Source organism: Schistocerca gregaria, chromosome 8 (assembly GCF_023897955.1).
Source record: "Schistocerca gregaria isolate iqSchGreg1 chromosome 8, iqSchGreg1.2, whole genome shotgun sequence".
Classification (NCBI taxonomy): domain Eukaryota; kingdom Metazoa; phylum Arthropoda; class Insecta; order Orthoptera; family Acrididae; genus Schistocerca; species Schistocerca gregaria.
Genome location: NC_064927.1, coordinates 110647915 through 110672557, shown reverse-complemented (window position 1 = coordinate 110672557; position 24643 = coordinate 110647915). Strand labels below are relative to the sequence as shown.

General features: G+C 52.7%; 38 non-coding genes across 38 annotated transcripts; 19 read left to right on the top strand and 19 right to left on the bottom strand.

Moving 5' to 3' along the window:
• Positions 1 to 449: 449 nt before the first annotated feature.
• Trnam-cau (transfer RNA methionine (anticodon CAU)) lies at positions 450 to 521 on the top strand. The gene has a single exon. It is a non-coding gene; the product is annotated as a tRNA-Met (tRNA).
• Positions 522 to 727: 206 nt separating this feature from the next.
• On the bottom strand, positions 728 to 799 carry Trnad-guc (transfer RNA aspartic acid (anticodon GUC)). The gene has a single exon. It is a non-coding gene; the product is annotated as a tRNA-Asp (tRNA).
• Positions 800 to 1729: 930 nt separating this feature from the next.
• On the top strand, positions 1730 to 1801 carry Trnam-cau (transfer RNA methionine (anticodon CAU)). Its single transcript has one exon. It is a non-coding gene; the product is annotated as a tRNA-Met (tRNA).
• Positions 1802 to 2007: 206 nt separating this feature from the next.
• Positions 2008 to 2079, bottom strand: Trnad-guc (transfer RNA aspartic acid (anticodon GUC)). Its single transcript has one exon. It is a non-coding gene; the product is annotated as a tRNA-Asp (tRNA).
• Positions 2080 to 3009: 930 nt separating this feature from the next.
• On the top strand, positions 3010 to 3081 carry Trnam-cau (transfer RNA methionine (anticodon CAU)). The gene has a single exon. It is a non-coding gene; the product is annotated as a tRNA-Met (tRNA).
• A 206-nt stretch (positions 3082 to 3287) lies between these two features.
• Positions 3288 to 3359, bottom strand: Trnad-guc (transfer RNA aspartic acid (anticodon GUC)). Its single transcript has one exon. It is a non-coding gene; the product is annotated as a tRNA-Asp (tRNA).
• A 930-nt stretch (positions 3360 to 4289) lies between these two features.
• On the top strand, positions 4290 to 4361 carry Trnam-cau (transfer RNA methionine (anticodon CAU)). The gene has a single exon. It is a non-coding gene; the product is annotated as a tRNA-Met (tRNA).
• Positions 4362 to 4567: 206 nt separating this feature from the next.
• Positions 4568 to 4639, bottom strand: Trnad-guc (transfer RNA aspartic acid (anticodon GUC)). The gene has a single exon. It is a non-coding gene; the product is annotated as a tRNA-Asp (tRNA).
• Positions 4640 to 5569: 930 nt separating this feature from the next.
• Positions 5570 to 5641, top strand: Trnam-cau (transfer RNA methionine (anticodon CAU)). The gene has a single exon. It is a non-coding gene; the product is annotated as a tRNA-Met (tRNA).
• Positions 5642 to 5847: 206 nt separating this feature from the next.
• On the bottom strand, positions 5848 to 5919 carry Trnad-guc (transfer RNA aspartic acid (anticodon GUC)). Its single transcript has one exon. It is a non-coding gene; the product is annotated as a tRNA-Asp (tRNA).
• A 930-nt stretch (positions 5920 to 6849) lies between these two features.
• Trnam-cau (transfer RNA methionine (anticodon CAU)) lies at positions 6850 to 6921 on the top strand. The gene has a single exon. It is a non-coding gene; the product is annotated as a tRNA-Met (tRNA).
• Positions 6922 to 7127: 206 nt separating this feature from the next.
• Trnad-guc (transfer RNA aspartic acid (anticodon GUC)) lies at positions 7128 to 7199 on the bottom strand. Its single transcript has one exon. It is a non-coding gene; the product is annotated as a tRNA-Asp (tRNA).
• A 930-nt stretch (positions 7200 to 8129) lies between these two features.
• On the top strand, positions 8130 to 8201 carry Trnam-cau (transfer RNA methionine (anticodon CAU)). The gene has a single exon. It is a non-coding gene; the product is annotated as a tRNA-Met (tRNA).
• Positions 8202 to 8407: 206 nt separating this feature from the next.
• Trnad-guc (transfer RNA aspartic acid (anticodon GUC)) lies at positions 8408 to 8479 on the bottom strand. Its single transcript has one exon. It is a non-coding gene; the product is annotated as a tRNA-Asp (tRNA).
• A 930-nt stretch (positions 8480 to 9409) lies between these two features.
• Positions 9410 to 9481, top strand: Trnam-cau (transfer RNA methionine (anticodon CAU)). Its single transcript has one exon. It is a non-coding gene; the product is annotated as a tRNA-Met (tRNA).
• Positions 9482 to 9687: 206 nt separating this feature from the next.
• Trnad-guc (transfer RNA aspartic acid (anticodon GUC)) lies at positions 9688 to 9759 on the bottom strand. Its single transcript has one exon. It is a non-coding gene; the product is annotated as a tRNA-Asp (tRNA).
• A 930-nt stretch (positions 9760 to 10689) lies between these two features.
• Positions 10690 to 10761, top strand: Trnam-cau (transfer RNA methionine (anticodon CAU)). The gene has a single exon. It is a non-coding gene; the product is annotated as a tRNA-Met (tRNA).
• Positions 10762 to 10967: 206 nt separating this feature from the next.
• On the bottom strand, positions 10968 to 11039 carry Trnad-guc (transfer RNA aspartic acid (anticodon GUC)). The gene has a single exon. It is a non-coding gene; the product is annotated as a tRNA-Asp (tRNA).
• Positions 11040 to 11969: 930 nt separating this feature from the next.
• Positions 11970 to 12041, top strand: Trnam-cau (transfer RNA methionine (anticodon CAU)). Its single transcript has one exon. It is a non-coding gene; the product is annotated as a tRNA-Met (tRNA).
• A 206-nt stretch (positions 12042 to 12247) lies between these two features.
• Trnad-guc (transfer RNA aspartic acid (anticodon GUC)) lies at positions 12248 to 12319 on the bottom strand. The gene has a single exon. It is a non-coding gene; the product is annotated as a tRNA-Asp (tRNA).
• A 930-nt stretch (positions 12320 to 13249) lies between these two features.
• On the top strand, positions 13250 to 13321 carry Trnam-cau (transfer RNA methionine (anticodon CAU)). The gene has a single exon. It is a non-coding gene; the product is annotated as a tRNA-Met (tRNA).
• Positions 13322 to 13527: 206 nt separating this feature from the next.
• Positions 13528 to 13599, bottom strand: Trnad-guc (transfer RNA aspartic acid (anticodon GUC)). The gene has a single exon. It is a non-coding gene; the product is annotated as a tRNA-Asp (tRNA).
• A 930-nt stretch (positions 13600 to 14529) lies between these two features.
• Trnam-cau (transfer RNA methionine (anticodon CAU)) lies at positions 14530 to 14601 on the top strand. Its single transcript has one exon. It is a non-coding gene; the product is annotated as a tRNA-Met (tRNA).
• Positions 14602 to 14807: 206 nt separating this feature from the next.
• Positions 14808 to 14879, bottom strand: Trnad-guc (transfer RNA aspartic acid (anticodon GUC)). The gene has a single exon. It is a non-coding gene; the product is annotated as a tRNA-Asp (tRNA).
• Positions 14880 to 15809: 930 nt separating this feature from the next.
• Positions 15810 to 15881, top strand: Trnam-cau (transfer RNA methionine (anticodon CAU)). Its single transcript has one exon. It is a non-coding gene; the product is annotated as a tRNA-Met (tRNA).
• Positions 15882 to 16087: 206 nt separating this feature from the next.
• Trnad-guc (transfer RNA aspartic acid (anticodon GUC)) lies at positions 16088 to 16159 on the bottom strand. Its single transcript has one exon. It is a non-coding gene; the product is annotated as a tRNA-Asp (tRNA).
• A 930-nt stretch (positions 16160 to 17089) lies between these two features.
• On the top strand, positions 17090 to 17161 carry Trnam-cau (transfer RNA methionine (anticodon CAU)). Its single transcript has one exon. It is a non-coding gene; the product is annotated as a tRNA-Met (tRNA).
• Positions 17162 to 17367: 206 nt separating this feature from the next.
• Trnad-guc (transfer RNA aspartic acid (anticodon GUC)) lies at positions 17368 to 17439 on the bottom strand. Its single transcript has one exon. It is a non-coding gene; the product is annotated as a tRNA-Asp (tRNA).
• Positions 17440 to 18369: 930 nt separating this feature from the next.
• Trnam-cau (transfer RNA methionine (anticodon CAU)) lies at positions 18370 to 18441 on the top strand. The gene has a single exon. It is a non-coding gene; the product is annotated as a tRNA-Met (tRNA).
• Positions 18442 to 18647: 206 nt separating this feature from the next.
• On the bottom strand, positions 18648 to 18719 carry Trnad-guc (transfer RNA aspartic acid (anticodon GUC)). Its single transcript has one exon. It is a non-coding gene; the product is annotated as a tRNA-Asp (tRNA).
• A 930-nt stretch (positions 18720 to 19649) lies between these two features.
• Trnam-cau (transfer RNA methionine (anticodon CAU)) lies at positions 19650 to 19721 on the top strand. Its single transcript has one exon. It is a non-coding gene; the product is annotated as a tRNA-Met (tRNA).
• Positions 19722 to 19927: 206 nt separating this feature from the next.
• On the bottom strand, positions 19928 to 19999 carry Trnad-guc (transfer RNA aspartic acid (anticodon GUC)). The gene has a single exon. It is a non-coding gene; the product is annotated as a tRNA-Asp (tRNA).
• A 930-nt stretch (positions 20000 to 20929) lies between these two features.
• Trnam-cau (transfer RNA methionine (anticodon CAU)) lies at positions 20930 to 21001 on the top strand. The gene has a single exon. It is a non-coding gene; the product is annotated as a tRNA-Met (tRNA).
• Positions 21002 to 21207: 206 nt separating this feature from the next.
• On the bottom strand, positions 21208 to 21279 carry Trnad-guc (transfer RNA aspartic acid (anticodon GUC)). The gene has a single exon. It is a non-coding gene; the product is annotated as a tRNA-Asp (tRNA).
• A 930-nt stretch (positions 21280 to 22209) lies between these two features.
• Positions 22210 to 22281, top strand: Trnam-cau (transfer RNA methionine (anticodon CAU)). Its single transcript has one exon. It is a non-coding gene; the product is annotated as a tRNA-Met (tRNA).
• A 206-nt stretch (positions 22282 to 22487) lies between these two features.
• Trnad-guc (transfer RNA aspartic acid (anticodon GUC)) lies at positions 22488 to 22559 on the bottom strand. The gene has a single exon. It is a non-coding gene; the product is annotated as a tRNA-Asp (tRNA).
• A 930-nt stretch (positions 22560 to 23489) lies between these two features.
• Positions 23490 to 23561, top strand: Trnam-cau (transfer RNA methionine (anticodon CAU)). The gene has a single exon. It is a non-coding gene; the product is annotated as a tRNA-Met (tRNA).
• Positions 23562 to 23767: 206 nt separating this feature from the next.
• On the bottom strand, positions 23768 to 23839 carry Trnad-guc (transfer RNA aspartic acid (anticodon GUC)). Its single transcript has one exon. It is a non-coding gene; the product is annotated as a tRNA-Asp (tRNA).
• Between the last annotated feature and the right edge of the window lie 804 nt (positions 23840 to 24643).

Genomic DNA, 24643 nt, shown 5'->3' with positions numbered 1-24643 from the left:
AGAAGTGCCTTCCTTGGGAGCTTGCAGAGCCCTGAAGAACACGTTTCTTAGAGAGGTGCACTTGTCTCGTAGAACGAGACACAGTCCGTGGCCCTATGGCGCAAGGGATAACGCGTCTGACAACGGATCGGAAGATTCCAGCTTCTGATCCTGGCACGGTCGGCATTTTGTTAGTTGCCAACGCGCAGCTCGGCAGTGGATTTCGTATGTCGCCGCATCGAGGAGTGCAGTGTTATTCCTGTGCATCTCGCAGCTGCATGTCGAGGTGATGGTGGTAAATGCCGCTGCCTGCAAGCGTCAGCGTAGCGTCAGTCGAGCAAAGTCGAGACAAGTCAAGCTGAGAGCTGTAGGAGATGTTGCGCAATTAAATGTACGCGTGTGAAAGCCACGCAGACAACACTGTCCAAGTGTCCCACGTGATGTGACGAAGAGCTAGAACACCCCCACACAGCAGAGTGGCGCAGTGGAAGCGTGCTGGGCCCATAACCCAGAGGTCCGTGGATCGAAACCACGCTCTGCTAAAATTATATCTTTTGCTGATTGTGTCGAGATCGATTACTACGCGTGGAGAGTCGGCATTAACAGCGAACCCCATAATTAGAAAGTGTGAGGAATGCGAGAACTACTTCCTACGATGTAGCATTTTGCAGCAAGTTAATGGCAAAGTTAATGCTCTTCCACCCCACACGCGCAACACTCGAGCAGATTTGTGAGATAAAAGTCGCGCCTCCCCGGCGGGGAATCGAACCCCGGTCTCCCGCGTGACAGGCGGGGATACTAACCACTATACTACCGAGGAAGACGCACCTACCGCATATAATGCACATTAAACTTGTTGGCGTAGCTGATACATCTGAAATCTAGCCTCCAGATGCTGTCAGCTGTTACGACATAAAAGTATGCCCCAGGTGAGGCTCGAATTACAACCCCGGCATTGCTCACGGCTACTGCCTTATAAGTACCGTGCGCTAACCAATTGCGCCACTGGGGCTACAGCCAAACGCTCTCAATTAGCCATATTCACTTTGCTGCAAACCAGTGGTGGCCACAAATACATACGATCGCCACCTGCGGCCACACTGCGACTTTGGCACCTAACTACGAATGCTTCGTGCTATTCGTGTTTCATATGCTACGCTTACATGCACATCAACTGCCTCTAGTCAACGAAAAAACGCAGAAAAACGCGCGCCTTGCCTCCTGCTACCTGTCGAACAGCGGGCGCAGATATGTGGCAAGGTCCAAGCTCTGCAAGCGCACCGCGACCACGCCGCTGGACGAGAAGTGCCTTCCTTGGGAGCTTGCAGAGCCCTGAAGAACACGTTTCTTAGAGAGGTGCACTTGTCTCGTAGAACGAGACACAGTCCGTGGCCCTATGGCGCAAGGGATAACGCGTCTGACAACGGATCGGAAGATTCCAGCTTCTGATCCTGGCACGGTCGGCATTTTGTTAGTTGCCAACGCGCAGCTCGGCAGTGGATTTCGTATGTCGCCGCATCGAGGAGTGCAGTGTTATTCCTGTGCATCTCGCAGCTGCATGTCGAGGTGATGGTGGTAAATGCCGCTGCCTGCAAGCGTCAGCGTAGCGTCAGTCGAGCAAAGTCGAGACAAGTCAAGCTGAGAGCTGTAGGAGATGTTGCGCAATTAAATGTACGCGTGTGAAAGCCACGCAGACAACACTGTCCAAGTGTCCCACGTGATGTGACGAAGAGCTAGAACACCCCCACACAGCAGAGTGGCGCAGTGGAAGCGTGCTGGGCCCATAACCCAGAGGTCCGTGGATCGAAACCACGCTCTGCTAAAATTATATCTTTTGCTGATTGTGTCGAGATCGATTACTACGCGTGGAGAGTCGGCATTAACAGCGAACCCCATAATTAGAAAGTGTGAGGAATGCGAGAACTACTTCCTACGATGTAGCATTTTGCAGCAAGTTAATGGCAAAGTTAATGCTCTTCCACCCCACACGCGCAACACTCGAGCAGATTTGTGAGATAAAAGTCGCGCCTCCCCGGCGGGGAATCGAACCCCGGTCTCCCGCGTGACAGGCGGGGATACTAACCACTATACTACCGAGGAAGACGCACCTACCGCATATAATGCACATTAAACTTGTTGGCGTAGCTGATACATCTGAAATCTAGCCTCCAGATGCTGTCAGCTGTTACGACATAAAAGTATGCCCCAGGTGAGGCTCGAATTACAACCCCGGCATTGCTCACGGCTACTGCCTTATAAGTACCGTGCGCTAACCAATTGCGCCACTGGGGCTACAGCCAAACGCTCTCAATTAGCCATATTCACTTTGCTGCAAACCAGTGGTGGCCACAAATACATACGATCGCCACCTGCGGCCACACTGCGACTTTGGCACCTAACTACGAATGCTTCGTGCTATTCGTGTTTCATATGCTACGCTTACATGCACATCAACTGCCTCTAGTCAACGAAAAAACGCAGAAAAACGCGCGCCTTGCCTCCTGCTACCTGTCGAACAGCGGGCGCAGATATGTGGCAAGGTCCAAGCTCTGCAAGCGCACCGCGACCACGCCGCTGGACGAGAAGTGCCTTCCTTGGGAGCTTGCAGAGCCCTGAAGAACACGTTTCTTAGAGAGGTGCACTTGTCTCGTAGAACGAGACACAGTCCGTGGCCCTATGGCGTAAGGGATAACGCGTCTGACAACGGATCGGAAGATTCCAGCTTCTGATCCTGGCACGGTCGGCATTTTGTTAGTTGCCAACGCGCAGCTCGGCAGTGGATTTCGTATGTCGCCGCATCGAGGAGTGCAGTGTTATTCCTGTGCATCTCGCAGCTGCATGTCGAGGTGATGGTGGTAAATGCCGCTGCCTGCAAGCGTCAGCGTAGCATCAGTCGAGCAAAGTCGAGACAAGTCAAGCTGAGAGCTGTAGGAGATGTTGCGGAATTAAATGTACGCGTGTGAAAGCCACGCAGACAACACTGTCCAAGTGTCCCACGTGATGTGACGAAGAGCTAGAACACCCCCACACAGCAGAGTGGCGCAGTGGAAGCGTGCTGGGCCCATAACCCAGAGGTCCGTGGATCGAAACCACGCTCTGCTAAAATTATATCTTTTGCTGATTGTGTCGAGATCGATTACTACGCGTGGAGAGTCGGCATTAACAGCGAACCCCATAATTAGAAAGTGTGAGGAATGCGAGAACTACTTCCTACGATGTAGCATTTTGCAGCAAGTTAATGGCAAAGTTAATGCTCTTCCACCCCACACGCGCAACACTCGAGCAGATTTGTGAGATAAAAGTCGCGCCTCCCCGGCGGGGAATCGAACCCCGGTCTCCCGCGTGACAGGCGGGGATACTAACCACTATACTACCGAGGAAGACGCACCTACCGCATATAATGCACATTAAACTTGTTGGCGTAGCTGATACATCTGAAATCTAGCCTCCAGATGCTGTCAGCTGTTACGACATAAAAGTATGCCCCAGGTGAGGCTCGAATTACAACCCCGGCATTGCTCACGGCTACTGCCTTATAAGTACCGTGCGCTAACCAATTGCGCCACTGGGGCTACAGCCAAACGCTCTCAATTAGCCATATTCACTTTGCTGCAAACCAGTGGTGGCCACAAATACATACGATCGCCACCTGCGGCCACACTGCGACTTTGGCACCTAACTACGAATGCTTCGTGCTATTCGTGTTTCATATGCTACGCTTACATGCACATCAACTGCCTCTAGTCAACGAAAAAACGCAGAAAAACGCGCGCCTTGCCTCCTGCTACCTGTCGAACAGCGGGCGCAGATATGTGGCAAGGTCCAAGCTCTGCAAGCGCACCGCGACCACGCCGCTGGACGAGAAGTGCCTTCCTTGGGAGCTTGCAGAGCCCTGAAGAACACGTTTCTTAGAGAGGTGCACTTGTCTCGTAGAACGAGACACAGTCCGTGGCCCTATGGCGCAAGGGATAACGCGTCTGACAACGGATCGGAAGATTCCAGCTTCTGATCCTGGCACGGTCGGCATTTTGTTAGTTGCCAACGCGCAGCTCGGCAGTGGATTTCGTATGTCGCCGCATCGAGGAGTGCAGTGTTATTCCTGTGCATCTCGCAGCTGCATGTCGAGGTGATGGTGGTAAATGCCGCTGCCTGCAAGCGTCAGCGTAGCGTCAGTCGAGCAAAGTCGAGACAAGTCAAGCTGAGAGCTGTAGGAGATGTTGCGCAATTAAATGTACGCGTGTGAAAGCCACGCAGACAACACTGTCCAAGTGTCCCACGTGATGTGACGAAGAGCTAGAACACCCCCACACAGCAGAGTGGCGCAGTGGAAGCGTGCTGGGCCCATAACCCAGAGGTCCGTGGATCGAAACCACGCTCTGCTAAAATTATATCTTTTGCTGATTGTGTCGAGATCGATTACTACGCGTGGAGAGTCGGCATTAACAGCGAACCCCATAATTAGAAAGTGTGAGGAATGCGAGAACTACTTCCTACGATGTAGCATTTTGCAGCAAGTTAATGGCAAAGTTAATGCTCTTCCACCCCACACGCGCAACACTCGAGCAGATTTGTGAGATAAAAGTCGCGCCTCCCCGGCGGGGAATCGAACCCCGGTCTCCCGCGTGACAGGCGGGGATACTAACCACTATACTACCGAGGAAGACGCACCTACCGCATATAATGCACATTAAACTTGTTGGCGTAGCTGATACATCTGAAATCTAGCCTCCAGATGCTGTCAGCTGTTACGACATAAAAGTATGCCCCAGGTGAGGCTCGAATTACAACCCCGGCATTGCTCACGGCTACTGCCTTATAAGTACCGTGCGCTAACCAATTGCGCCACTGGGGCTACAGCCAAACGCTCTCAATTAGCCATATTCACTTTGCTGCAAACCAGTGGTGGCCACAAATACATACGATCGCCACCTGCGGCCACACTGCGACTTTGGCACCTAACTACGAATGCTTCGTGCTATTCGTGTTTCATATGCTACGCTTACATGCACATCAACTGCCTCTAGTCAACGAAAAAACGCAGAAAAACGCGCGCCTTGCCTCCTGCTACCTGTCGAACAGCGGGCGCAGATATGTGGCAAGGTCCAAGCTCTGCAAGCGCACCGCGACCACGCCGCTGGACGAGAAGTGCCTTCCTTGGGAGCTTGCAGAGCCCTGAAGAACACGTTTCTTAGAGAGGTGCACTTGTCTCGTAGAACGAGACACAGTCCGTGGCCCTATGGCGCAAGGGATAACGCGTCTGACAACGGATCGGAAGATTCCAGCTTCTGATCCTGGCACGGTCGGCATTTTGTTAGTTGCCAACGCGCAGCTCGGCAGTGGATTTCGTATGTCGCCGCATCGAGGAGTGCAGTGTTATTCCTGTGCATCTCGCAGCTGCATGTCGAGGTGATGGTGGTAAATGCCGCTGCCTGCAAGCGTCAGCGTAGCGTCAGTCGAGCAAAGTCGAGACAAGTCAAGCTGAGAGCTGTAGGAGATGTTGCGCAATTAAATGTACGCGTGTGAAAGCCACGCAGACAACACTGTCCAAGTGTCCCACGTGATGTGACGAAGAGCTAGAACACCCCCACACAGCAGAGTGGCGCAGTGGAAGCGTGCTGGGCCCATAACCCAGAGGTCCGTGGATCGAAACCACGCTCTGCTAAAATTATATCTTTTGCTGATTGTGTCGAGATCGATTACTACGCGTGGAGAGTCGGCATTAACAGCGAACCCCATAATTAGAAAGTGTGAGGAATGCGAGAACTACTTCCTACGATGTAGCATTTTGCAGCAAGTTAATGGCAAAGTTAATGCTCTTCCACCCCACACGCGCAACACTCGAGCAGATTTGTGAGATAAAAGTCGCGCCTCCCCGGCGGGGAATCGAACCCCGGTCTCCCGCGTGACAGGCGGGGATACTAACCACTATACTACCGAGGAAGACGCACCTACCGCATATAATGCACATTAAACTTGTTGGCGTAGCTGATACATCTGAAATCTAGCCTCCAGATGCTGTCAGCTGTTACGACATAAAAGTATGCCCCAGGTGAGGCTCGAATTACAACCCCGGCATTGCTCACGGCTACTGCCTTATAAGTACCGTGCGCTAACCAATTGCGCCACTGGGGCTACAGCCAAACGCTCTCAATTAGCCATATTCACTTTGCTGCAAACCAGTGGTGGCCACAAATACATACGATCGCCACCTGCGGCCACACTGCGACTTTGGCACCTAACTACGAATGCTTCGTGCTATTCGTGTTTCATATGCTACGCTTACATGCACATCAACTGCCTCTAGTCAACGAAAAAACGCAGAAAAACGCGCGCCTTGCCTCCTGCTACCTGTCGAACAGCGGGCGCAGATATGTGGCAAGGTCCAAGCTCTGCAAGCGCACCGCGACCACGCCGCTGGACGAGAAGTGCCTTCCTTGGGAGCTTGCAGAGCCCTGAAGAACACGTTTCTTAGAGAGGTGCACTTGTCTCGTAGAACGAGACACAGTCCGTGGCCCTATGGCGTAAGGGATAACGCGTCTGACAACGGATCGGAAGATTCCAGCTTCTGATCCTGGCACGGTCGGCATTTTGTTAGTTGCCAACGCGCAGCTCGGCAGTGGATTTCGTATGTCGCCGCATCGAGGAGTGCAGTGTTATTCCTGTGCATCTCGCAGCTGCATGTCGAGGTGATGGTGGTAAATGCCGCTGCCTGCAAGCGTCAGCGTAGCATCAGTCGAGCAAAGTCGAGACAAGTCAAGCTGAGAGCTGTAGGAGATGTTGCGGAATTAAATGTACGCGTGTGAAAGCCACGCAGACAACACTGTCCAAGTGTCCCACGTGATGTGACGAAGAGCTAGAACACCCCCACACAGCAGAGTGGCGCAGTGGAAGCGTGCTGGGCCCATAACCCAGAGGTCCGTGGATCGAAACCACGCTCTGCTAAAATTATATCTTTTGCTGATTGTGTCGAGATCGATTACTACGCGTGGAGAGTCGGCATTAACAGCGAACCCCATAATTAGAAAGTGTGAGGAATGCGAGAACTACTTCCTACGATGTAGCATTTTGCAGCAAGTTAATGGCAAAGTTAATGCTCTTCCACCCCACACGCGCAACACTCGAGCAGATTTGTGAGATAAAAGTCGCGCCTCCCCGGCGGGGAATCGAACCCCGGTCTCCCGCGTGACAGGCGGGGATACTAACCACTATACTACCGAGGAAGACGCACCTACCGCATATAATGCACATTAAACTTGTTGGCGTAGCTGATACATCTGAAATCTAGCCTCCAGATGCTGTCAGCTGTTACGACATAAAAGTATGCCCCAGGTGAGGCTCGAATTACAACCCCGGCATTGCTCACGGCTACTGCCTTATAAGTACCGTGCGCTAACCAATTGCGCCACTGGGGCTACAGCCAAACGCTCTCAATTAGCCATATTCACTTTGCTGCAAACCAGTGGTGGCCACAAATACATACGATCGCCACCTGCGGCCACACTGCGACTTTGGCACCTAACTACGAATGCTTCGTGCTATTCGTGTTTCATATGCTACGCTTACATGCACATCAACTGCCTCTAGTCAACGAAAAAACGCAGAAAAACGCGCGCCTTGCCTCCTGCTACCTGTCGAACAGCGGGCGCAGATATGTGGCAAGGTCCAAGCTCTGCAAGCGCACCGCGACCACGCCGCTGGACGAGAAGTGCCTTCCTTGGGAGCTTGCAGAGCCCTGAAGAACACGTTTCTTAGAGAGGTGCACTTGTCTCGTAGAACGAGACACAGTCCGTGGCCCTATGGCGTAAGGGATAACGCGTCTGACAACGGATCGGAAGATTCCAGCTTCTGATCCTGGCACGGTCGGCATTTTGTTAGTTGCCAACGCGCAGCTCGGCAGTGGATTTCGTATGTCGCCGCATCGAGGAGTGCAGTGTTATTCCTGTGCATCTCGCAGCTGCATGTCGAGGTGATGGTGGTAAATGCCGCTGCCTGCAAGCGTCAGCGTAGCGTCAGTCGAGCAAAGTCGAGACAAGTCAAGCTGAGAGCTGTAGGAGATGTTGCGCAATTAAATGTACGCGTGTGAAAGCCACGCAGACAACACTGTCCAAGTGTCCCACGTGATGTGACGAAGAGCTAGAACACCCCCACACAGCAGAGTGGCGCAGTGGAAGCGTGCTGGGCCCATAACCCAGAGGTCCGTGGATCGAAACCACGCTCTGCTAAAATTATATCTTTTGCTGATTGTGTCGAGATCGATTACTACGCGTGGAGAGTCGGCATTAACAGCGAACCCCATAATTAGAAAGTGTGAGGAATGCGAGAACTACTTCCTACGATGTAGCATTTTGCAGCAAGTTAATGGCAAAGTTAATGCTCTTCCACCCCACACGCGCAACACTCGAGCAGATTTGTGAGATAAAAGTCGCGCCTCCCCGGCGGGGAATCGAACCCCGGTCTCCCGCGTGACAGGCGGGGATACTAACCACTATACTACCGAGGAAGACGCACCTACCGCATATAATGCACATTAAACTTGTTGGCGTAGCTGATACATCTGAAATCTAGCCTCCAGATGCTGTCAGCTGTTACGACATAAAAGTATGCCCCAGGTGAGGCTCGAATTACAACCCCGGCATTGCTCACGGCTACTGCCTTATAAGTACCGTGCGCTAACCAATTGCGCCACTGGGGCTACAGCCAAACGCTCTCAATTAGCCATATTCACTTTGCTGCAAACCAGTGGTGGCCACAAATACATACGATCGCCACCTGCGGCCACACTGCGACTTTGGCACCTAACTACGAATGCTTCGTGCTATTCGTGTTTCATATGCTACGCTTACATGCACATCAACTGCCTCTAGTCAACGAAAAAACGCAGAAAAACGCGCGCCTTGCCTCCTGCTACCTGTCGAACAGCGGGCGCAGATATGTGGCAAGGTCCAAGCTCTGCAAGCGCACCGCGACCACGCCGCTGGACGAGAAGTGCCTTCCTTGGGAGCTTGCAGAGCCCTGAAGAACACGTTTCTTAGAGAGGTGCACTTGTCTCGTAGAACGAGACACAGTCCGTGGCCCTATGGCGCAAGGGATAACGCGTCTGACAACGGATCGGAAGATTCCAGCTTCTGATCCTGGCACGGTCGGCATTTTGTTAGTTGCCAACGCGCAGCTCGGCAGTGGATTTCGTATGTCGCCGCATCGAGGAGTGCAGTGTTATTCCTGTGCATCTCGCAGCTGCATGTCGAGGTGATGGTGGTAAATGCCGCTGCCTGCAAGCGTCAGCGTAGCGTCAGTCGAGCAAAGTCGAGACAAGTCAAGCTGAGAGCTGTAGGAGATGTTGCGCAATTAAATGTACGCGTGTGAAAGCCACGCAGACAACACTGTCCAAGTGTCCCACGTGATGTGACGAAGAGCTAGAACACCCCCACACAGCAGAGTGGCGCAGTGGAAGCGTGCTGGGCCCATAACCCAGAGGTCCGTGGATCGAAACCACGCTCTGCTAAAATTATATCTTTTGCTGATTGTGTCGAGATCGATTACTACGCGTGGAGAGTCGGCATTAACAGCGAACCCCATAATTAGAAAGTGTGAGGAATGCGAGAACTACTTCCTACGATGTAGCATTTTGCAGCAAGTTAATGGCAAAGTTAATGCTCTTCCACCCCACACGCGCAACACTCGAGCAGATTTGTGAGATAAAAGTCGCGCCTCCCCGGCGGGGAATCGAACCCCGGTCTCCCGCGTGACAGGCGGGGATACTAACCACTATACTACCGAGGAAGACGCACCTACCGCATATAATGCACATTAAACTTGTTGGCGTAGCTGATACATCTGAAATCTAGCCTCCAGATGCTGTCAGCTGTTACGACATAAAAGTATGCCCCAGGTGAGGCTCGAATTACAACCCCGGCATTGCTCACGGCTACTGCCTTATAAGTACCGTGCGCTAACCAATTGCGCCACTGGGGCTACAGCCAAACGCTCTCAATTAGCCATATTCACTTTGCTGCAAACCAGTGGTGGCCACAAATACATACGATCGCCACCTGCGGCCACACTGCGACTTTGGCACCTAACTACGAATGCTTCGTGCTATTCGTGTTTCATATGCTACGCTTACATGCACATCAACTGCCTCTAGTCAACGAAAAAACGCAGAAAAACGCGCGCCTTGCCTCCTGCTACCTGTCGAACAGCGGGCGCAGATATGTGGCAAGGTCCAAGCTCTGCAAGCGCACCGCGACCACGCCGCTGGACGAGAAGTGCCTTCCTTGGGAGCTTGCAGAGCCCTGAAGAACACGTTTCTTAGAGAGGTGCACTTGTCTCGTAGAACGAGACACAGTCCGTGGCCCTATGGCGTAAGGGATAACGCGTCTGACAACGGATCGGAAGATTCCAGCTTCTGATCCTGGCACGGTCGGCATTTTGTTAGTTGCCAACGCGCAGCTCGGCAGTGGATTTCGTATGTCGCCGCATCGAGGAGTGCAGTGTTATTCCTGTGCATCTCGCAGCTGCATGTCGAGGTGATGGTGGTAAATGCCGCTGCCTGCAAGCGTCAGCGTAGCGTCAGTCGAGCAAAGTCGAGACAAGTCAAGCTGAGAGCTGTAGGAGATGTTGCGCAATTAAATGTACGCGTGTGAAAGCCACGCAGACAACACTGTCCAAGTGTCCCACGTGATGTGACGAAGAGCTAGAACACCCCCACACAGCAGAGTGGCGCAGTGGAAGCGTGCTGGGCCCATAACCCAGAGGTCCGTGGATCGAAACCACGCTCTGCTAAAATTATATCTTTTGCTGATTGTGTCGAGATCGATTACTACGCGTGGAGAGTCGGCATTAACAGCGAACCCCATAATTAGAAAGTGTGAGGAATGCGAGAACTACTTCCTACGATGTAGCATTTTGCAGCAAGTTAATGGCAAAGTTAATGCTCTTCCACCCCACACGCGCAACACTCGAGCAGATTTGTGAGATAAAAGTCGCGCCTCCCCGGCGGGGAATCGAACCCCGGTCTCCCGCGTGACAGGCGGGGATACTAACCACTATACTACCGAGGAAGACGCACCTACCGCATATAATGCACATTAAACTTGTTGGCGTAGCTGATACATCTGAAATCTAGCCTCCAGATGCTGTCAGCTGTTACGACATAAAAGTATGCCCCAGGTGAGGCTCGAATTACAACCCCGGCATTGCTCACGGCTACTGCCTTATAAGTACCGTGCGCTAACCAATTGCGCCACTGGGGCTACAGCCAAACGCTCTCAATTAGCCATATTCACTTTGCTGCAAACCAGTGGTGGCCACAAATACATACGATCGCCACCTGCGGCCACACTGCGACTTTGGCACCTAACTACGAATGCTTCGTGCTATTCGTGTTTCATATGCTACGCTTACATGCACATCAACTGCCTCTAGTCAACGAAAAAACGCAGAAAAACGCGCGCCTTGCCTCCTGCTACCTGTCGAACAGCGGGCGCAGATATGTGGCAAGGTCCAAGCTCTGCAAGCGCACCGCGACCACGCCGCTGGACGAGAAGTGCCTTCCTTGGGAGCTTGCAGAGCCCTGAAGAACACGTTTCTTAGAGAGGTGCACTTGTCTCGTAGAACGAGACACAGTCCGTGGCCCTATGGCGCAAGGGATAACGCGTCTGACAACGGATCGGAAGATTCCAGCTTCTGATCCTGGCACGGTCGGCATTTTGTTAGTTGCCAACGCGCAGCTCGGCAGTGGATTTCGTATGTCGCCGCATCGAGGAGTGCAGTGTTATTCCTGTGCATCTCGCAGCTGCATGTCGAGGTGATGGTGGTAAATGCCGCTGCCTGCAAGCGTCAGCGTAGCGTCAGTCGAGCAAAGTCGAGACAAGTCAAGCTGAGAGCTGTAGGAGATGTTGCGCAATTAAATGTACGCGTGTGAAAGCCACGCAGACAACACTGTCCAAGTGTCCCACGTGATGTGACGAAGAGCTAGAACACCCCCACACAGCAGAGTGGCGCAGTGGAAGCGTGCTGGGCCCATAACCCAGAGGTCCGTGGATCGAAACCACGCTCTGCTAAAATTATATCTTTTGCTGATTGTGTCGAGATCGATTACTACGCGTGGAGAGTCGGCATTAACAGCGAACCCCATAATTAGAAAGTGTGAGGAATGCGAGAACTACTTCCTACGATGTAGCATTTTGCAGCAAGTTAATGGCAAAGTTAATGCTCTTCCACCCCACACGCGCAACACTCGAGCAGATTTGTGAGATAAAAGTCGCGCCTCCCCGGCGGGGAATCGAACCCCGGTCTCCCGCGTGACAGGCGGGGATACTAACCACTATACTACCGAGGAAGACGCACCTACCGCATATAATGCACATTAAACTTGTTGGCGTAGCTGATACATCTGAAATCTAGCCTCCAGATGCTGTCAGCTGTTACGACATAAAAGTATGCCCCAGGTGAGGCTCGAATTACAACCCCGGCATTGCTCACGGCTACTGCCTTATAAGTACCGTGCGCTAACCAATTGCGCCACTGGGGCTACAGCCAAACGCTCTCAATTAGCCATATTCACTTTGCTGCAAACCAGTGGTGGCCACAAATACATACGATCGCCACCTGCGGCCACACTGCGACTTTGGCACCTAACTACGAATGCTTCGTGCTATTCGTGTTTCATATGCTACGCTTACATGCACATCAACTGCCTCTAGTCAACGAAAAAACGCAGAAAAACGCGCGCCTTGCCTCCTGCTACCTGTCGAACAGCGGGCGCAGATATGTGGCAAGGTCCAAGCTCTGCAAGCGCACCGCGACCACGCCGCTGGACGAGAAGTGCCTTCCTTGGGAGCTTGCAGAGCCCTGAAGAACACGTTTCTTAGAGAGGTGCACTTGTCTCGTAGAACGAGACACAGTCCGTGGCCCTATGGCGCAAGGGATAACGCGTCTGACAACGGATCGGAAGATTCCAGCTTCTGATCCTGGCACGGTCGGCATTTTGTTAGTTGCCAACGCGCAGCTCGGCAGTGGATTTCGTATGTCGCCGCATCGAGGAGTGCAGTGTTATTCCTGTGCATCTCGCAGCTGCATGTCGAGGTGATGGTGGTAAATGCCGCTGCCTGCAAGCGTCAGCGTAGCGTCAGTCGAGCAAAGTCGAGACAAGTCAAGCTGAGAGCTGTAGGAGATGTTGCGCAATTAAATGTACGCGTGTGAAAGCCACGCAGACAACACTGTCCAAGTGTCCCACGTGATGTGACGAAGAGCTAGAACACCCCCACACAGCAGAGTGGCGCAGTGGAAGCGTGCTGGGCCCATAACCCAGAGGTCCGTGGATCGAAACCACGCTCTGCTAAAATTATATCTTTTGCTGATTGTGTCGAGATCGATTACTACGCGTGGAGAGTCGGCATTAACAGCGAACCCCATAATTAGAAAGTGTGAGGAATGCGAGAACTACTTCCTACGATGTAGCATTTTGCAGCAAGTTAATGGCAAAGTTAATGCTCTTCCACCCCACACGCGCAACACTCGAGCAGATTTGTGAGATAAAAGTCGCGCCTCCCCGGCGGGGAATCGAACCCCGGTCTCCCGCGTGACAGGCGGGGATACTAACCACTATACTACCGAGGAAGACGCACCTACCGCATATAATGCACATTAAACTTGTTGGCGTAGCTGATACATCTGAAATCTAGCCTCCAGATGCTGTCAGCTGTTACGACATAAAAGTATGCCCCAGGTGAGGCTCGAATTACAACCCCGGCATTGCTCACGGCTACTGCCTTATAAGTACCGTGCGCTAACCAATTGCGCCACTGGGGCTACAGCCAAACGCTCTCAATTAGCCATATTCACTTTGCTGCAAACCAGTGGTGGCCTCAAATACATACGATCGCCACCTGCGGCCACACTGCGACTTTGGCACCTAACTACGAATGCTTCGTGCTATTCGTGTTTCATATGCTACGCTTACATGCACATCAACTGCCTCTAGTCAACGAAAAAACGCAGAAAAACGCGCGCCTTGCCTCCTGCTACCTGTCGAACAGCGGGCGCAGATATGTGGCAAGGTCCAAGCTCTGCAAGCGCACCGCGACCACGCCGCTGGACGAGAAGTGCCTTCCTTGGGAGCTTGCAGAGCCCTGAAGAACACGTTTCTTAGAGAGGTGCACTTGTCTCGTAGAACGAGACACAGTCCGTGGCCCTATGGCGCAAGGGATAACGCGTCTGACAACGGATCGGAAGATTCCAGCTTCTGATCCTGGCACGGTCGGCATTTTGTTAGTTGCCAACGCGCAGCTCGGCAGTGGATTTCGTATGTCGCCGCATCGAGGAGTGCAGTGTTATTCCTGTGCATCTCGCAGCTGCATGTCGAGGTGATGGTGGTAAATGCCGCTGCCTGCAAGCGTCAGCGTAGCGTCAGTCGAGCAAAGTCGAGACAAGTCAAGCTGAGAGCTGTAGGAGATGTTGCGCAATTAAATGTACGCGTGTGAAAGCCACGCAGACAACACTGTCCAAGTGTCCCACGTGATGTGACGAAGAGCTAGAACACCCCCACACAGCAGAGTGGCGCAGTGGAAGCGTGCTGGGCCCATAACCCAGAGGTCCGTGGATCGAAACCACGCTCTGCTAAAATTATATCTTTTGCTGATTGTGTCGAGATCGATTACTACGCGTGGAGAGTCGGCATTAACAGCGAACCCCATAATTAGAAAGTGTGAGGAATGCGAGAACTACTTCCTACGATGTAGCATTTTGCAGCAAGTTAATGGCAAAGTTAATGCTCTTCCACCCCACACGCGCAACACTCGAGCAGATTTGTGAGATAAAAGTCGCGCCTCCCCGGCGGGGAATCGAACCCCGGTCTCCCGCGTGACAGGCGGGGATACTAACCACTATACTACCGAGGAAGACGCACCTACCGCATATAATGCACATTAAACTTGTTGGCGTAGCTGATACATCTGAAATCTAGCCTCCAGATGCTGTCAGCTGTTACGACATAAAAGTATGCCCCAGGTGAGGCTCGAATTACAACCCCGGCATTGCTCACGGCTACTGCCTTATAAGTACCGTGCGCTAACCAATTGCGCCACTGGGGCTACAGCCAAACGCTCTCAATTAGCCATATTCACTTTGCTGCAAACCAGTGGTGGCCACAAATACATACGATCGCCACCTGCGGCCACACTGCGACTTTGGCACCTAACTACGAATGCTTCGTGCTATTCGTGTTTCATATGCTACGCTTACATGCACATCAACTGCCTCTAGTCAACGAAAAAACGCAGAAAAACGCGCGCCTTGCCTCCTGCTACCTGTCGAACAGCGGGCGCAGATATGTGGCAAGGTCCAAGCTCTGCAAGCGCACCGCGACCACGCCGCTGGACGAGAAGTGCCTTCCTTGGGAGCTTGCAGAGCCCTGAAGAACACGTTTCTTAGAGAGGTGCACTTGTCTCGTAGAACGAGACACAGTCCGTGGCCCTATGGCGCAAGGGATAACGCGTCTGACAACGGATCGGAAGATTCCAGCTTCTGATCCTGGCACGGTCGGCATTTTGTTAGTTGCCAACGCGCAGCTCGGCAGTGGATTTCGTATGTCGCCGCATCGAGGAGTGCAGTGTTATTCCTGTGCATCTCGCAGCTGCATGTCGAGGTGATGGTGGTAAATGCCGCTGCCTGCAAGCGTCAGCGTAGCGTCAGTCGAGCAAAGTCGAGACAAGTCAAGCTGAGAGCTGTAGGAGATGTTGCGCAATTAAATGTACGCGTGTGAAAGCCACGCAGACAACACTGTCCAAGTGTCCCACGTGATGTGACGAAGAGCTAGAACACCCCCACACAGCAGAGTGGCGCAGTGGAAGCGTGCTGGGCCCATAACCCAGAGGTCCGTGGATCGAAACCACGCTCTGCTAAAATTATATCTTTTGCTGATTGTGTCGAGATCGATTACTACGCGTGGAGAGTCGGCATTAACAGCGAACCCCATAATTAGAAAGTGTGAGGAATGCGAGAACTACTTCCTACGATGTAGCATTTTGCAGCAAGTTAATGGCAAAGTTAATGCTCTTCCACCCCACACGCGCAACACTCGAGCAGATTTGTGAGATAAAAGTCGCGCCTCCCCGGCGGGGAATCGAACCCCGGTCTCCCGCGTGACAGGCGGGGATACTAACCACTATACTACCGAGGAAGACGCACCTACCGCATATAATGCACATTAAACTTGTTGGCGTAGCTGATACATCTGAAATCTAGCCTCCAGATGCTGTCAGCTGTTACGACATAAAAGTATGCCCCAGGTGAGGCTCGAATTACAACCCCGGCATTGCTCACGGCTACTGCCTTATAAGTACCGTGCGCTAACCAATTGCGCCACTGGGGCTACAGCCAAACGCTCTCAATTAGCCATATTCACTTTGCTGCAAACCAGTGGTGGCCACAAATACATACGATCGCCACCTGCGGCCACACTGCGACTTTGGCACCTAACTACGAATGCTTCGTGCTATTCGTGTTTCATATGCTACGCTTACATGCACATCAACTGCCTCTAGTCAACGAAAAAACGCAGAAAAACGCGCGCCTTGCCTCCTGCTACCTGTCGAACAGCGGGCGCAGATATGTGGCAAGGTCCAAGCTCTGCAAGCGCACCGCGACCACGCCGCTGGACGAGAAGTGCCTTCCTTGGGAGCTTGCAGAGCCCTGAAGAACACGTTTCTTAGAGAGGTGCACTTGTCTCGTAGAACGAGACACAGTCCGTGGCCCTATGGCGCAAGGGATAACGCGTCTGACAACGGATCGGAAGATTCCAGCTTCTGATCCTGGCACGGTCGGCATTTTGTTAGTTGCCAACGCGCAGCTCGGCAGTGGATTTCGTATGTCGCCGCATCGAGGAGTGCAGTGTTATTCCTGTGCATCTCGCAGCTGCATGTCGAGGTGATGGTGGTAAATGCCGCTGCCTGCAAGCGTCAGCGTAGCGTCAGTCGAGCAAAGTCGAGACAAGTCAAGCTGAGAGCTGTAGGAGATGTTGCGCAATTAAATGTACGCGTGTGAAAGCCACGCAGACAACACTGTCCAAGTGTCCCACGTGATGTGACGAAGAGCTAGAACACCCCCACACAGCAGAGTGGCGCAGTGGAAGCGTGCTGGGCCCATAACCCAGAGGTCCGTGGATCGAAACCACGCTCTGCTAAAATTATATCTTTTGCTGATTGTGTCGAGATCGATTACTACGCGTGGAGAGTCGGCATTAACAGCGAACCCCATAATTAGAAAGTGTGAGGAATGCGAGAACTACTTCCTACGATGTAGCATTTTGCAGCAAGTTAATGGCAAAGTTAATGCTCTTCCACCCCACACGCGCAACACTCGAGCAGATTTGTGAGATAAAAGTCGCGCCTCCCCGGCGGGGAATCGAACCCCGGTCTCCCGCGTGACAGGCGGGGATACTAACCACTATACTACCGAGGAAGACGCACCTACCGCATATAATGCACATTAAACTTGTTGGCGTAGCTGATACATCTGAAATCTAGCCTCCAGATGCTGTCAGCTGTTACGACATAAAAGTATGCCCCAGGTGAGGCTCGAATTACAACCCCGGCATTGCTCACGGCTACTGCCTTATAAGTACCGTGCGCTAACCAATTGCGCCACTGGGGCTACAGCCAAACGCTCTCAATTAGCCATATTCACTTTGCTGCAAACCAGTGGTGGCCACAAATACATACGATCGCCACCTGCGGCCACACTGCGACTTTGGCACCTAACTACGAATGCTTCGTGCTATTCGTGTTTCATATGCTACGCTTACATGCACATCAACTGCCTCTAGTCAACGAAAAAACGCAGAAAAACGCGCGCCTTGCCTCCTGCTACCTGTCGAACAGCGGGCGCAGATATGTGGCAAGGTCCAAGCTCTGCAAGCGCACCGCGACCACGCCGCTGGACGAGAAGTGCCTTCCTTGGGAGCTTGCAGAGCCCTGAAGAACACGTTTCTTAGAGAGGTGCACTTGTCTCGTAGAACGAGACACAGTCCGTGGCCCTATGGCGCAAGGGATAACGCGTCTGACAACGGATCGGAAGATTCCAGCTTCTGATCCTGGCACGGTCGGCATTTTGTTAGTTGCCAACGCGCAGCTCGGCAGTGGATTTCGTATGTCGCCGCATCGAGGAGTGCAGTGTTATTCCTGTGCATCTCGCAGCTGCATGTCGAGGTGATGGTGGTAAATGCCGCTGCCTGCAAGCGTCAGCGTAGCGTCAGTCGAGCAAAGTCGAGACAAGTCAAGCTGAGAGCTGTAGGAGATGTTGCGCAATTAAATGTACGCGTGTGAAAGCCACGCAGACAACACTGTCCAAGTGTCCCACGTGATGTGACGAAGAGCTAGAACACCCCCACACAGCAGAGTGGCGCAGTGGAAGCGTGCTGGGCCCATAACCCAGAGGTCCGTGGATCGAAACCACGCTCTGCTAAAATTATATCTTTTGCTGATTGTGTCGAGATCGATTACTACGCGTGGAGAGTCGGCATTAACAGCGAACCCCATAATTAGAAAGTGTGAGGAATGCGAGAACTACTTCCTACGATGTAGCATTTTGCAGCAAGTTAATGGCAAAGTTAATGCTCTTCCACCCCACACGCGCAACACTCGAGCAGATTTGTGAGATAAAAGTCGCGCCTCCCCGGCGGGGAATCGAACCCCGGTCTCCCGCGTGACAGGCGGGGATACTAACCACTATACTACCGAGGAAGACGCACCTACCGCATATAATGCACATTAAACTTGTTGGCGTAGCTGATACATCTGAAATCTAGCCTCCAGATGCTGTCAGCTGTTACGACATAAAAGTATGCCCCAGGTGAGGCTCGAATTACAACCCCGGCATTGCTCACGGCTACTGCCTTATAAGTACCGTGCGCTAACCAATTGCGCCACTGGGGCTACAGCCAAACGCTCTCAATTAGCCATATTCACTTTGCTGCAAACCAGTGGTGGCCACAAATACATACGATCGCCACCTGCGGCCACACTGCGACTTTGGCACCTAACTACGAATGCTTCGTGCTATTCGTGTTTCATATGCTACGCTTACATGCACATCAACTGCCTCTAGTCAACGAAAAAACGCAGAAAAACGCGCGCCACACTAGATCGCGTGTTTCGAACAGCGGGCGCAGATATGTGGCAAGGTCCAAGCTCTGCAAGCGCACCGCGACCACGCCGCTGGACGAGAAGTGCCTTCCTTGGGAGCTTGCAGAGCCCTGAAGAACACGTTTCTTAGAGAGGTGCACTTGTCTCGTAGAACGAGACACAGTCCGTGGCCCTATGGCGCAAGGGATAACGCGTCTGACAACGGATCGGAAGATTCCAGCTTCTGATCCTGGCACGGTCGGCATTTTGTTAGTTGCCAACGCGCAGCTCGGCAGTGGATTTCGTATGTCGCCGCATCGAGGAGTGCAGTGTTATTCCTGTGCATCTCGCAGCTGCATGTCGAGGTGATGGTGGTAAATGCCGCTGCCTGCAAGCGTCAGCGTAGCGTCAGTCGAGCAAAGTCGAGACAAGTCAAGCTGAGAGCTGTAGGAGATGTTGCGCAATTAAATGTACGCGTGTGAAAGCCACGCAGACAACACTGTCCAAGTGTCCCACGTGATGTGACGAAGAGCTAGAACACCCCCACACAGCAGAGTGGCGCAGTGGAAGCGTGCTGGGCCCATAACCCAGAGGTCCGTGGATCGAAACCACGCTCTGCTAAAATTATATCTTTTGCTGATTGTGTCGAGATCGATTACTACGCGTGGAGAGTCGGCATTAACAGCGAACCCCATAATTAGAAAGTGTGAGGAATGCGAGAACTACTTCCTACGATGTAGCATTTTGCAGCAAGTTAATGGCAAAGTTAATGCTCTTCCACCCCACACGCGCAACACTCGAGCAGATTTGTGAGATAAAAGTCGCGCCTCCCCGGCGGGGAATCGAACCCCGGTCTCCCGCGTGACAGGCGGGGATACTAACCACTATACTACCGAGGAAGACGCACCTACCGCATATAATGCACATTAAACTTGTTGGCGTAGCTGATACATCTGAAATCTAGCCTCCAGATGCTGTCAGCTGTTACGACATAAAAGTATGCCCCAGGTGAGGCTCGAATTACAACCCCGGCATTGCTCACGGCTACTGCCTTATAAGTACCGTGCGCTAACCAATTGCGCCACTGGGGCTACAGCCAAACGCTCTCAATTAGCCATATTCACTTTGCTGCAAACCAGTGGTGGCCACAAATACATACGATCGCCACCTGCGGCCACACTGCGACTTTGGCACCTAACTACGAATGCTTCGTGCTATTCGTGTTTCATATGCTACGCTTACATGCACATCAACTGCCTCTAGTCAACGAAAAAACGCAGAAAAACGCGCGCCTTGCCTCCTGCTACCTGTCGAACAGCGGGCGCAGATATGTGGCAAGGTCCAAGCTCTGCAAGCGCACCGCGACCACGCCGCTGGACGAGAAGTGCCTTCCTTGGGAGCTTGCAGAGCCCTGAAGAACACGTTTCTTAGAGAGGTGCACTTGTCTCGTAGAACGAGACACAGTCCGTGGCCCTATGGCGCAAGGGATAACGCGTCTGACAACGGATCGGAAGATTCCAGCTTCTGATCCTGGCACGGTCGGCATTTTGTTAGTTGCCAACGCGCAGCTCGGCAGTGGATTTCGTATGTCGCCGCATCGAGGAGTGCAGTGTTATTCCTGTGCATCTCGCAGCTGCATGTCGAGGTGATGGTGGTAAATGCCGCTGCCTGCAAGCGTCAGCGTAGCGTCAGTCGAGCAAAGTCGAGACAAGTCAAGCTGAGAGCTGTAGGAGATGTTGCGCAATTAAATGTACGCGTGTGAAAGCCACGCAGACAACACTGTCCAAGTGTCCCACGTGATGTGACGAAGAGCTAGAACACCCCCACACAGCAGAGTGGCGCAGTGGAAGCGTGCTGGGCCCATAACCCAGAGGTCCGTGGATCGAAACCACGCTCTGCTAAAATTATATCTTTTGCTGATTGTGTCGAGATCGATTACTACGCGTGGAGAGTCGGCATTAACAGCGAACCCCATAATTAGAAAGTGTGAGGAATGCGAGAACTACTTCCTACGATGTAGCATTTTGCAGCAAGTTAATGGCAAAGTTAATGCTCTTCCACCCCACACGCGCAACACTCGAGCAGATTTGTGAGATAAAAGTCGCGCCTCCCCGGCGGGGAATCGAACCCCGGTCTCCCGCGTGACAGGCGGGGATACTAACCACTATACTACCGAGGAAGACGCACCTACCGCATATAATGCACATTAAACTTGTTGGCGTAGCTGATACATCTGAAATCTAGCCTCCAGATGCTGTCAGCTGTTACGACATAAAAGTATGCCCCAGGTGAGGCTCGAATTACAACCCCGGCATTGCTCACGGCTACTGCCTTATAAGTACCGTGCGCTAACCAATTGCGCCACTGGGGCTACAGCCAAACGCTCTCAATTAGCCATATTCACTTTGCTGCAAACCAGTGGTGGCCACAAATACATACGATCGCCACCTGCGGCCACACTGCGACTTTGGCACCTAACTACGAATGCTTCGTGCTATTCGTGTTTCATATGCTACGCTTACATGCACATCAACTGCCTCTAGTCAACGAAAAAACGCAGAAAAACGCGCGCCTTGCCTCCTGCTACCTGTCGAACAGCGGGCGCAGATATGTGGCAAGGTCCAAGCTCTGCAAGCGCACCGCGACCACGCCGCTGGACGAGAAGTGCCTTCCTTGGGAGCTTGCAGAGCCCTGAAGAACACGTTTCTTAGAGAGGTGCACTTGTCTCGTAGAACGAGACACAGTCCGTGGCCCTATGGCGCAAGGGATAACGCGTCTGACAACGGATCGGAAGATTCCAGCTTCTGATCCTGGCACGGTCGGCATTTTGTTAGTTGCCAACGCGCAGCTCGGCAGTGGATTTCGTATGTCGCCGCATCGAGGAGTGCAGTGTTATTCCTGTGCATCTCGCAGCTGCATGTCGAGGTGATGGTGGTAAATGCCGCTGCCTGCAAGCGTCAGCGTAGCGTCAGTCGAGCAAAGTCGAGACAAGTCAAGCTGAGAGCTGTAGGAGATGTTGCGCAATTAAATGTACGCGTGTGAAAGCCACGCAGACAACACTGTCCAAGTGTCCCACGTGATGTGACGAAGAGCTAGAACACCCCCACACAGCAGAGTGGCGCAGTGGAAGCGTGCTGGGCCCATAACCCAGAGGTCCGTGGATCGAAACCACGCTCTGCTAAAATTATATCTTTTGCTGATTGTGTCGAGATCGATTACTACGCGTGGAGAGTCGGCATTAACAGCGAACCCCATAATTAGAAAGTGTGAGGAATGCGAGAACTACTTCCTACGATGTAGCATTTTGCAGCAAGTTAATGGCAAAGTTAATGCTCTTCCACCCCACACGCGCAACACTCGAGCAGATTTGTGAGATAAAAGTCGCGCCTCCCCGGCGGGGAATCGAACCCCGGTCTCCCGCGTGACAGGCGGGGATACTAACCACTATACTACCGAGGAAGACGCACCTACCGCATATAATGCACATTAAACTTGTTGGCGTAGCTGATACATCTGAAATCTAGCCTCCAGATGCTGTCAGCTGTTACGACATAAAAGTATGCCCCAGGTGAGGCTCGAATTACAACCCCGGCATTGCTCACGGCTACTGCCTTATAAGTACCGTGCGCTAACCAATTGCGCCACTGGGGCTACAGCCAAACGCTCTCAATTAGCCATATTCACTTTGCTGCAAACCAGTGGTGGCCACAAATACATACGATCGCCACCTGCGGCCACACTGCGACTTTGGCACCTAACTACGAATGCTTCGTGCTATTCGTGTTTCATATGCTACGCTTACATGCACATCAACTGCCTCTAGTCAACGAAAAAACGCAGAAAAACGCGCGCCTTGCCTCCTGCTACCTGTCGAACAGCGGGCGCAGATATGTGGCAAGGTCCAAGCTCTGCAAGCGCACCGCGACCACGCCGCTGGACGAGAAGTGCCTTCCTTGGGAGCTTGCAGAGCCCTGAAGAACACGTTTCTTAGAGAGGTGCACTTGTCTCGTAGAACGAGACACAGTCCGTGGCCCTATGGCGCAAGGGATAACGCGTCTGACAACGGATCGGAAGATTCCAGCTTCTGATCCTGGCACGGTCGGCATTTTGTTAGTTGCCAACGCGCAGCTCGGCAGTGGATTTCGTATGTCGCCGCATCGAGGAGTGCAGTGTTATTCCTGTGCATCTCGCAGCTGCATGTCGAGGTGATGGTGGTAAATGCCGCTGCCTGCAAGCGTCAGCGTAGCGTCAGTCGAGCAAAGTCGAGACAAGTCAAGCTGAGAGCTGTAGGAGATGTTGCGCAATTAAATGTACGCGTGTGAAAGCCACGCAGACAACACTGTCCAAGTGTCCCACGTGATGTGACGAAGAGCTAGAACACCCCCACACAGCAGAGTGGCGCAGTGGAAGCGTGCTGGGCCCATAACCCAGAGGTCCGTGGATCGAAACCACGCTCTGCTAAAATTATATCTTTTGCTGATTGTGTCGAGATCGATTACTACGCGTGGAGAGTCGGCATTAACAGCGAACCCCATAATTAGAAAGTGTGAGGAATGCGAGAACTACTTCCTACGATGTAGCATTTTGCAGCAAGTTAATGGCAAAGTTAATGCTCTTCCACCCCACACGCGCAACACTCGAGCAGATTTGTGAGATAAAAGTCGCGCCTCCCCGGCGGGGAATCGAACCCCGGTCTCCCGCGTGACAGGCGGGGATACTAACCACTATACTACCGAGGAAGACGCACCTACCGCATATAATGCACATTAAACTTGTTGGCGTAGCTGATACATCTGAAATCTAGCCTCCAGATGCTGTCAGCTGTTACGACATAAAAGTATGCCCCAGGTGAGGCTCGAATTACAACCCCGGCATTGCTCACGGCTACTGCCTTATAAGTACCGTGCGCTAACCAATTGCGCCACTGGGGCTACAGCCAAACGCTCTCAATTAGCCATATTCACTTTGCTGCAAACCAGTGGTGGCCACAAATACATACGATCGCCACCTGCGGCCACACTGCGACTTTGGCACCTAACTACGAATGCTTCGTGCTATTCGTGTTTCATATGCTACGCTTACATGCACATCAACTGCCTCTAGTCAACGAAAAAACGCAGAAAAACGCGCGCCTTGCCTCCTGCTACCTGTCGAACAGCGGGCGCAGATATGTGGCAAGGTCCAAGCTCTGCAAGCGCACCGCGACCACGCCGCTGGACGAGAAGTGCCTTCCTTGGGAGCTTGCAGAGCCCTGAAGAACACGTTTCTTAGAGAGGTGCACTTGTCTCGTAGAACGAGACACAGTCCGTGGCCCTATGGCGCAAGGGATAACGCGTCTGACAACGGATCGGAAGATTCCAGCTTCTGATCCTGGCACGGTCGGCATTTTGTTAGTTGCCAACGCGCAGCTCGGCAGTGGATTTCGTATGTCGCCGCATCGAGGAGTGCAGTGTTATTCCTGTGCATCTCGCAGCTGCATGTCGAGGTGATGGTGGTAAATGCCGCTGCCTGCAAGCGTCAGCGTAGCGTCAGTCGAGCAAAGT